Raw genomic sequence first — 10,645 nt, forward strand, 5'->3', positions numbered from 1 at the left:
TGCACTCATTTAGAATTTCTTCTTCATTACTTCTTCAAACTGCTTGCACAGAACATTGTTTGTCGACCCAAAGATTATATCATCGACATATATCTGAACGGTCAGTAGATGTCCATCAACAAATTTGGTGAAGAGTGTACAGTCGACGGTTCCTCTGATAAACCCGTTGTTCAAAAGATGTTGGGACAACGTCTCATACCAGGCTCTCGGGGCCTGATGGAGACCGTAAAGGGCTTTATCAAGTAGATACACTTTGTCTTTGTGGATCGGATCGACAAACCCCGGTGGCTGTCCCACATAGACTTCTTCACTTCTATTAAGAAATGCAGACTTAACATCTAACTGGTAAACTTTGAAACCTTTCCAAGAAGCAAAAGCTACAAAAGATCCGAATTGCCTCTAGCCTTGCGACTGGTGCATACACTTCGTTGTAGTCAATACCTTCCCTTTGGTTAAAACCCAATACAACAAGTCCTGCTTTGTTTCTAACAATGATTCCATTCTCATCTCGTTTACACTCAAACACCCATTTGGTGTTAATCTGCTTCTTATCCTCAGGCAAATCAACCAATTTCCAAACCCTAAGCTTCTCAAATTGCAATAGTTCCTCTTGCATAGCATTGACCCAGCTTTCCTCGGTCAGGGCTTCCTTGTACGTTTTAGGTTCGATCTACGGAATAAAACACTTGAATGAGAATTGATTTAGTAAAGGAGATATCTTTGAGTAGAAACACTGGAGATTTTGATCGATTTGACTATCGTTTGAACTCCAGTATTCAAATCTCCTATGATGTTATCCTCAGGATGATAGGATAAAGTTCTTGGCACCACTTAGTGGTGCTGACACTTCAGATTGAAGATTATTCACATTCTCTTCAGTAGAAATAGATAGAGAAATAGCTTCAACAATCTCCTCATTAGATTCACTATTATCATCAAAAACAGGAGTAGTCTCTGGCATGTCATCAGATTGAACATGATCTAGTACATCTCGAGGAACGGACATAGGAACTTCAGGTGTTGTTACACAATCTTCTGATATTTTGGATTATATAACATCGTCAAAGTTTCATCAGAAAGAATTTCCTCAGGGAGTTAGAAACTCTCCCACAGGCTTTCGTAATCAAACAGCCTAGAATTCCCTGGTCGTTGAATAGTAGGAGTATATCTTTGACAATCAACAATTTAGATTTGAACAATTTTGTGGAGGCTAGGAACGTATACACGTCTCAGTGGACTAGCATACCCCACAGAGAAACCTTCAACAGCTTTGGGACCAAACTTCCCACTTGGTTCAAGAACAGTACATGTCGATCAAAACGGTTCAAGCCACTTCATATTAGGTTTTCGACAATTAAGTAGCTCAAAACACGTTTTGCCAAATTTCTTGACTGTAAGCACCCGGTTAAGAGTATAACAAGCTACAGCTACTGCTTCTGACCAAAAATTAACTGGTAATTTTGAATCTGAAAGCATCTTTCGTTCAGCGACCCCATTTTGTTGCGGAGTGTACGGTGCACTGAATTCATGAAGAATCCCCCGGTCATTACAGTACTCAAGCATTTTGTTGTTCTTGAACTCCGTCCCATTGTCACTTCTTACTCGACGGATCGGTAGATTATACAACGTTTCCAATTTCTTGAATAAAATCATGAGGGAATCATACGTCTCATCCTTTGATTCCAAAACATTACCCACGAGAATCTCGAATAATAATCAGTAACCACAAGACAATAAAGTTCTCCTGTGATACTTTTGACATTCACCGGACCAAAGAGATCCATATGTAGACGTTCGAAAGGTAAGTTGATGGAGTTAATGAGTTTCTTCGGATGTGATTTCTTGGTCTGTTTTCCCTTCTTACAGTCCAAACACTCTTCATTCAACTGAAAATTTCTCACATTCACTCCTTTGACCAAGTTCTTATGAATCAGATGATTCATCTTCCTCACACTGATATGTACCATTTTTTGATGCCATAAAACTAACTCTCTTTTTGATGCCCTAGAAATAAAACATTGAGCAGACTCCAAAGATGTTGATGCGGTACTCATATTCATGACATAAAGATCATTCACGCGAGGAGCACGTATAAGAATCCATTCTTCAGGTATTTTGAAACCCGGTTTCAAAAGTAAACACTCTTGATCATTGAAATGTGTAGAGAAAGTTTTATCATAAATTTGTGATATACTCAGCAAATTATTCTCCAGCTCTAAAATATAGTTGACATTCTCGAAAATAACTTTTCCATTTGTCAATGTACATTCCCCAACAATTTGACCTCCTTGGTTTCCTGCAAAACCAACATACCCTCCGTGAATAGATTTGACATCTTTGAGAAGATGAAGAGTACCCGTCATGTGCCTAGAGGCTCCACTATCCATTATCCAACGAGAATTGTGAGATCTTGGAAGCCCCTGCACATACAGTAAACAGTTTTAATAAAACAAGGAAACCCAAGCCTTCTTGGTCTTTGGTTGTTTGAAGTTTTTGTACAACAACCTAATATCATCAATATTTGAATCACAAGACAACAAATCCTCACTAGTTACTTGTGAATCAGATTCAGTTTTTACTTTCTCAACAACCTCTGGCGGTTTAACAACAGTTTTAGCCACCCAATTTGACCTATGGCTTGCTTCTTGTTGTAAAAAGATGTTTGAGTTATTTTTGAAACCTTTGACTTTGAAACATCAATTTTAACACCCTTCTTATCATTAGTTTTAACAAACTCATCACGTTTCAAGATTTTTACATTTTTAGGAACAATCACTGGTTTCTTTTTACTCACATAACCTAGATCAGGTTTCTTGGTGATAGACTTCTGAGATGGAGCATGAACATTCTTAAATCGATTGGGAAAAGCATAGAAAACATGCCCAATTTCATTACAGCAAAAAATCCGTCTCCGATCAACAAACTTGTTAACCTGAGATGTCATTTCAGATTGCTCATGCTCTTCCTTTTGTTGATAAAACTCCCGGTTCGATTAATTTCTAAAAATTGCTTCTTTTTCAAATTTCCAGATCTTACCATGCACAAACACAATTTTATTAATTGGTTTGACCCGATGAGATTGCTTTGAATAAAAACTGGTTTTAGCAAATCTCTTCGAATCAACATGATTTTCCTTTTCAACAACTTTTTCTTCAATTAACACTGATTCTACAACTTTGATTCCGGTTGACATATCACAATCAGAACTATGATTATCCATCTTTTCAGGTTCAACAAACTCATCATCATTATCAAACACATTGTTATCATGCAATGGAGTTTTAATTTCCAAATTCAGTGCCTTTTTCAAACCCTTAGGTTTGTTAGGAATATAAGCATTCCACATTGGTGGAGGCACGGCATGAAAATCACCACATGATGTTGTGTTCTCGTTCACATCATCCTTGATTTTAGTTCCAGGCATAATGTGATCAAGAACATAAGATGAAGAAGCATAACTCACTAATTTCAAGTTTACTCTTTCTGTCTCAATCTTGAGTGTTTTCAACTCAAGTTTGAGAGCTGCATTCTCATCAATGTGTCTGTTAATGGCAATTTGGTTATCTTCCACAGTATGTTTTAAAAAAATTGTCTTTTGATTTTGTTGAATACTTGCCCACAAATTCTTTTCACATTTTTGCAATTTCATATAAGCCTCATTAACCCTATTAAGATCTAACAAAACTTGATCATAATGTTTTTTCAACTCTTTAATTTCAAGAGTTTTGAAGTCGCACTCTTTACATGGTAATTCACACTTTTCACATACATTTGAGTATAGAGTTACCTGATGTGCCATGAGTGCCTGTTCTGTTGGAGAACATTCTTCACTTGAAGTTTCAGAATCTTCATCTGTAACCAAACCTTCAACAAACTCCTCTTTTAACTCAACTAATTCCTCCTTATCTTCTGATCTTTTGACTTATGAAATCACCTCATCTTCTTCATCTCCAAAGTCAATTTTTCCATGAGGTACTTCTTTACCGTTAAACCAACCTGCAAAACTTTCTATGATATCAGGTGGAAATAATGAAAACAAATAGTCAGAAGGAACCTCATGAATTTTATCATATGTTCGTGGAAGTTTGTCATCTGAAGTCTTCTTATCATCCACTTGATCTACCTTTTCACATTCCTCATTCTTATCCATACTCTTTTTCTTTTCAACACAATCATTCACTTTGTCCTTTACCACTTTAATCACAGTCTCAACATTATCAATAACCTTTTCATCCACCATTTCTGCTACATTTGCTTGAAACACCAAGTTCCAAAAGAAACCCTCGTCCATCTGAGCTGTAGCAGCTTTTTGTTGTGAGTTTGATGCTTCTGTCGGTTTCTTGTCGTTTGATGATTCTGCCTCAGTTCGATGATAAATTGCCTGTTTGTGGTAATCCTTACCAAAGGGATTTGTAGTATTATCGTCCACATTTCTGCTTTTACACTCCCTCTTGAAGTATCCTTTTTCTTTGCACCTAAAGCATCTCACTTTAGATTTATCAAAACCCAACTTTGATGTTGATCCATTTAGCACATTTCTTTCGATTATCTCCTTGAACCTTTGAGCCCTTCTAATCACACTTGCCATGCACCATCGTATATCAATCATTTCCATTTCTTCTGGATCAATCTAGTCATAGTCTTCTTTTGTCATATTATAATTTCCAATACGACCTGCAACCAGACACTCGTATGATTCTAAAACTGATCCAAGGAATGCCATATGTTCCTTTACTGTGTCAATGGTCAAGTTTCCTGTATTCTTCAGATTTACAGCAATGTTGCACTGTACAATATCAGGATCTTGTGTGATAGATGCTTCAGATACTGAAATCGTTCCTGGAATCGTTCCAGAATAACTACTACTGTAATGTGGAGTAGCAGTAACATTGGAAACACAAGCTTGTCCAGTTGGCTCACCACAAAAAACTGTGGGAATCTTAGGATTTGAAGAAGTAGCAGATTGTGAACCTTTGAAATACAACCCAACATCTTGTGAAACTGCTGTTCATTTCATCTTCTGTTTTTTTCTAAGCTCTAATTCGTGTGCCTCAAGCTTTTTAATAAATCTAGCAAGGTTTAATCGGGCATATGCAACATGATTTGACTGTTGGATCATTATGAAAGTGCCCCATTCTTCAGGAAGTGCGTCAGTCAGCTTATCAATGTACTCATAATCAATCTTGTCAATGCCTAATCTTTTCATTTCATTCACCAAGTGGCAATATCTCTCAACCAACTGCGCAAAAGTTTCCCCCCTTAACTTGAGTAAAGATATCAAACTCTTTCTTCAGCAGTGCCATCTTGCTTTTCCTCATATCAGGGTTTCCTCTATCCTTGTTTAGTAGAGCTTGCCAAATTGAGTAGCACGAGCCATTGTGTTGTAGTAATTGAAAATTTTCGGCTTTAATGGCTTGTTGAAACAAATTCAACATCTTCTTTTCTCTTAAGAACTGATTTCTGTCACCTTCAGAAATTTGTGACAACCTGTAATTGCTCCCATTCTCATTCTTAAGAATAATGTATTCTTCCTCAACAGCCATCCACGTCTCGTAGTTCAAAGCTTGTACGTACGTTTCAAACTTGTCAGCCCAAGACGGATAATCTTCCATACGGAGAAGCTTAGGTGGCTTGTTTGATGTTCCCATTTCGTTCTCGAGATTAATGTTCTAAAGCAATGCAGAAGGCTGTGACACAAACGCACTAAATTTTCCATTTTGGTCAAAGAAGGTCAACGTATAAATTCTGCTCTTGATCAACGGATATGTATGAAGGTCAACTTATATGTTTGTTAACGGATAAGTATAGGTCAACGTATAAGATATGGTCAACGTATATGTATACACACATATATGTTTTTCACCTTACAACATATACGACGTATATGATATACGCCGGATATGTTATACGTGAATAACATATGCGTTGATATGACATATCCACTAAAAGACATCTTTTTGGAATTTTGGCAATTTGGAGGTTCAAATGATGTAGGACTTGAGTGTAAACTTGAAGGATTTTTCACGGTTAGGTAAGGAATGTCTTGTGAAAAATTTAAGGACTTTTGACGGTTGAATTAGCAGATAGTGAAAAAAACATTGAAAACTTGTGATGTTCAAGCTAGTAACGAGCCATAAAGCACTGATACCACTTGAAAGAGGATGTCATGCTGATGTATACAACAATTAGGATCTCTAGATGTTACAACTTATATCTCAAAGTGCGGAATCCATTGAGAGTGAACAAAACAAGTAAACATTAAGCATATTCTTCATTGATAACTTCAAAGATTACAAGATATGACTTTGTAGCAACTTTCTCTCTCTACTCTCTCACTCTAACATTCACCAAAAGTCTACATAATAACGCATGAGTCCCCTATTTATAGGAAACAACATGAAAGACCCCAAGCCCGTATAAGTTATACGGCGCATATGTTATGTGCCGCATAACATATGCGGTCTTGTGGACTTATGCCTTAAATCCAACTACTAAACATACATTTGACAATTCTAGCCCTATACAATCATATCTAATACATATAAGACCCTAGTAATAGACATTATGTCCTAACAGTATCAACTTGGTGCTATGTTGAAAACAAAACTAACTATATGTTTTTTTTGCAGGCTGATAACCTTGAAAATGTCTTGGTTTTTATTTGTATATACAAATACAAGGTTAGTTTATCATGTTCAATCTCTGATAAGTCGGATTAATCGTAGCTGGATCATCGACTTAGGTGATGATGATTTACACACAAGAGAACATGTCAGTTTTGGTGAAGGCCCTTAACCGAGCAGAACCGTGCACGGATATGAAATCATTTAACATAGAAAAGTAAAAATTTTATTTTCATGTCGATACTTCACATTTCTTAATTTACACTTTATTTATTGTTGACTGATTATGCGTTATTGATTTTGTAGGACTTCACATCATTTACAGCCGAATACTATTGAGTATGACATGATAGAATGGTGTGGACAACAAATAAGGTCCAAGAAATGGTGGGAGAAATTTGTCAAAGTTGGAAGCTACAAAAACATATACACCGCATGATGTTATTAAGTGACACCTTTTTGGGTCTCCATAGATCTTAATTGCGGAAAAGGGTAGTAGTGAGTTGTATTTGGTCACGTGTGGTTGTAATCCTTTATATAAATAGTTATACTTCTAAATGAAAATAAACATAATATGTGGATCTATATAATACATCATATTAGCTATGTGTTTAAGTTTGCTTTACCCAGAGCAACGTGCGAGGTACTGGTTAAATTGGCTTTACCCGCAATAACGTGCGGAGTACTGTAACTAGTTAAATATAGTTATAGAATATTCTTTCATCAGGTCATTCGGTACCCACAAACATGTTGAGTCTACTAAAATTGGTGATTTATTCGTTGGGAGAGTATGTTCACTACAAATCAAGACACAACATTGGTCAGCAAGTGAGAGGTTTCTCTTCTATGATAAATTGATCGGAGTGACAACAATATAGGAGTGGTTCGAGATGCTCGCACACAGATGATTTGATAAATTTATTAGTTAAGGAGGGTTCATCAGGGTTGGTGGTACTGGTGAGGTATAAAGGAATTATTATTTTTATAGTTGATGTATGATATATTTAGGTGGTTACGATTTGTTATATTATTGAAAATTCAATAGGATAGTTATTATATTTATAATTTGATAAACCGTATTCTTTACTAGGTATTTTCTTAGGTGTAGTGTTTATTTTTGAATAATGAAAGTGGAAAGATAACTTAAAAAAACAGTTCAACTTACTGTTAGAAACTGGTATATGAGATAAAGATTAGGTCCAAATTGAGAAGTATTGTGTTCCCTTGAGATGAACGTATGTAAAGCACACCTTCCATGGTTCCTTTCTTGGCCTTGAGTTTACGCTCGGTTTGTGGTTCGATCATACAATAAAATTCAATTTAGACTCGATAAAGCTTTATCAAAACTCTCGCTTATAAGTAACACCGGTTCTTCATCCAATACGAGGCTACCGATCTCGACGTCTTTTGGTTCAACAATTTGTCATAAAAATAATATTTTTCGATAACATGAATCAGAGTAGAGAATATTATTACTTAAGGCCAAGTAAAATATTTTATTTGTTATGACCAGGTACAATATTAATTATGATAAAATATAATATTATTTTTAATAAAATATAATTTTATACTAATATTGATTATAATCAAATATAATATTCGTTATAATAAGATTTACTATTATCAACAGTATAGTACGTAAACGTATTCGTACACCTTGTTCTAGATAAGCACGTATGCATATTACATACATACATACGTATATATATATATATATATACACTAGATTTTATCCCTCGTATTACGGGGGTTGTTTTACATTATTCGTTTTTAATATTTATATATGTATATTTAGATTTTAATTTTATTTATTGTAAGAAAGTTAATAATTAATATACTTGAGGTTTGATGATGAAATAGTTTCACAAATAAATGATACGTTATAGTCCGGTTTAAAAGCTATATGGGTTTGGTGATACCCATTACCTGTTTATTTTCTTTATTATAAAATTATTTCTTAATTATAAATAATATCTTTTTTAAAAAATAAAATAGGATATTAATTTTTAGTATATTCATATTTTATAGGATTCTCATATCAAATATTTGATGAGATTATTTTTTTAATATAATGAGATGTTATAACCCGTTTAAGAGCTATCTTGGTTTAGTGAGACCTTTACCCGTGAATTCGGGTCAAATGCGTGAGAAGCCATCATTTACAAATAAAGTAATCTAATGGCTTGAGAGAATGGTTGTTTTACATTTTTTGTTTTCTAATATTTATTTTTTGGATTTAATTTTCTTTATTGTAAGAAAGTTAATAATATACTTAGGTTAGATGATGAAAGGGTTTCATAAATAAATGATATGTTATAACCCGTTTAAAAGCTATCCGGATTTGGTGACCCATGACCCCCTTATATTTTTTACTATAGAATTGTTTATTAATTATAAATAATATCTTTTTCTTTTTAAATTGGATATTAAATTTTAGTATATTCCTATTTTGTAGGATTTTCATATCAAATAATTGGTAAGATTAATTTTAAATTTAATGAGATGTTATAACCCGTTTAAGAGCTATCTGGTTTTGGTAAGACACATACCCCTGAATTTGGGTTAAATCAATGAGAGGCCTCCATTTAAAAATCAAGAAATCTGGTGGCTTCCATTAAGGGGGGGGGGAGCGACCACATCGCGACACATAGGATTTTTGGGTTTTCGTTAATATATATTATAGATATATATACTTAACATTACATTTTATACACATATGTTGCCATTTTTACCTACCAGTGTGTTCCGCGACTTCTCCCCGAACTCCCTCGTACAAGCAAGTCTGTTATTATGTTCCGGACCACAAAAACTCACTTGCCCTATAAGTTCATCCCGGCATCCATCAGTATATAATATTAAATTACTGATTATTTTCCCAGAGTTAATCGAACCTACGGTTATATTTTAGGTATCATAAGGGATAACCTAATCCTTTATAACCAATGGCTCTGATACCAACTTCTGTCACACCCCATTTAGCAAATAGCGGAAGCGTAAAACGGAAATGTAACAGACACCTCTGGTACCAACCACATTGTTTATAAAGAACAATACAAACTAGTTTATAATATTTTACATTGATCTAACTTCGTTACGACTAGGGGACACAAAGTAAATCCAGCTCGCTAAGCGGCCTTACTTCTTACTAGCACACTTGCATCAATTAACCCAGCATTAATCGCAAATCAAACACGTAGCACATTGCATTTCTAGTCCAAGTTCGGTATACCTGAAAAACATGTTAAAACGGGTCAACTACAAGTAGTTGGTGAGTTTCATGAGTTTCAAGAAATGAGTTATGCGTATAACAACCATAGTTCGTAAATACGCAAGTATGTATATATGTACGTATGTATGTATGTATGTACGTTAACAAGTACATTTGTTTGTATGTTTATAATGTAATTATGCTAAGCTACAGTGAAGCCTTGACTGTTCGTGCTGCGTGCCTCCATTTCCCACGCTCAATCAACCACTGTGGCCCCCCTTATGCCCACAACATGCCCCGAGTGGCTATGTCTAACACTACATAGCGTGCTTGTATAATATTATGGTCATGTGCAAACGGTGTTATGTGTGACACGGCAACCAGGCCGATTCCATTAGGGTTTGTCAAACCAATAGTATTATTCACAAGCCACTGGCTCGAAGTTAATCATTGTGTTCGTGGGAACTTTTGTGTGTTAGCACTTAGATAATTCTAATCATCAAACAATTCAGAGTATATAGGTATGTATCAACATGTTTTTTACCCCTAAAGTTCTTAAAAACAGTTTAAAAGTGGGGTCATGAAACTCACTGTTTAATCGAGATTCAGTACAGTGTTGGCTTGTAGTTCGTTTGGCTCGTATCACTAGTCCCTATAATGAATATTATAATAATGTTAATATTTTAATTTTATTATAATCATTATACTAGACTAGGCTGTATAGGTAATCTGGGTATAGTTGTTATACCCAGAAAGTGTCAGTAGGCGTAGATTGTGATGTTGTTCAATGTCTAATACTTAAAACCGAACTTGA

Source organism: Bidens hawaiensis, unplaced genomic scaffold (genome assembly GCF_021521415.1).
Source record: "Bidens hawaiensis isolate Kalapana, Puna unplaced genomic scaffold, B.hawaiensis_p1.1 tig00000284_1, whole genome shotgun sequence".
Taxonomy (NCBI): domain Eukaryota; kingdom Viridiplantae; phylum Streptophyta; class Magnoliopsida; order Asterales; family Asteraceae; genus Bidens; species Bidens hawaiensis.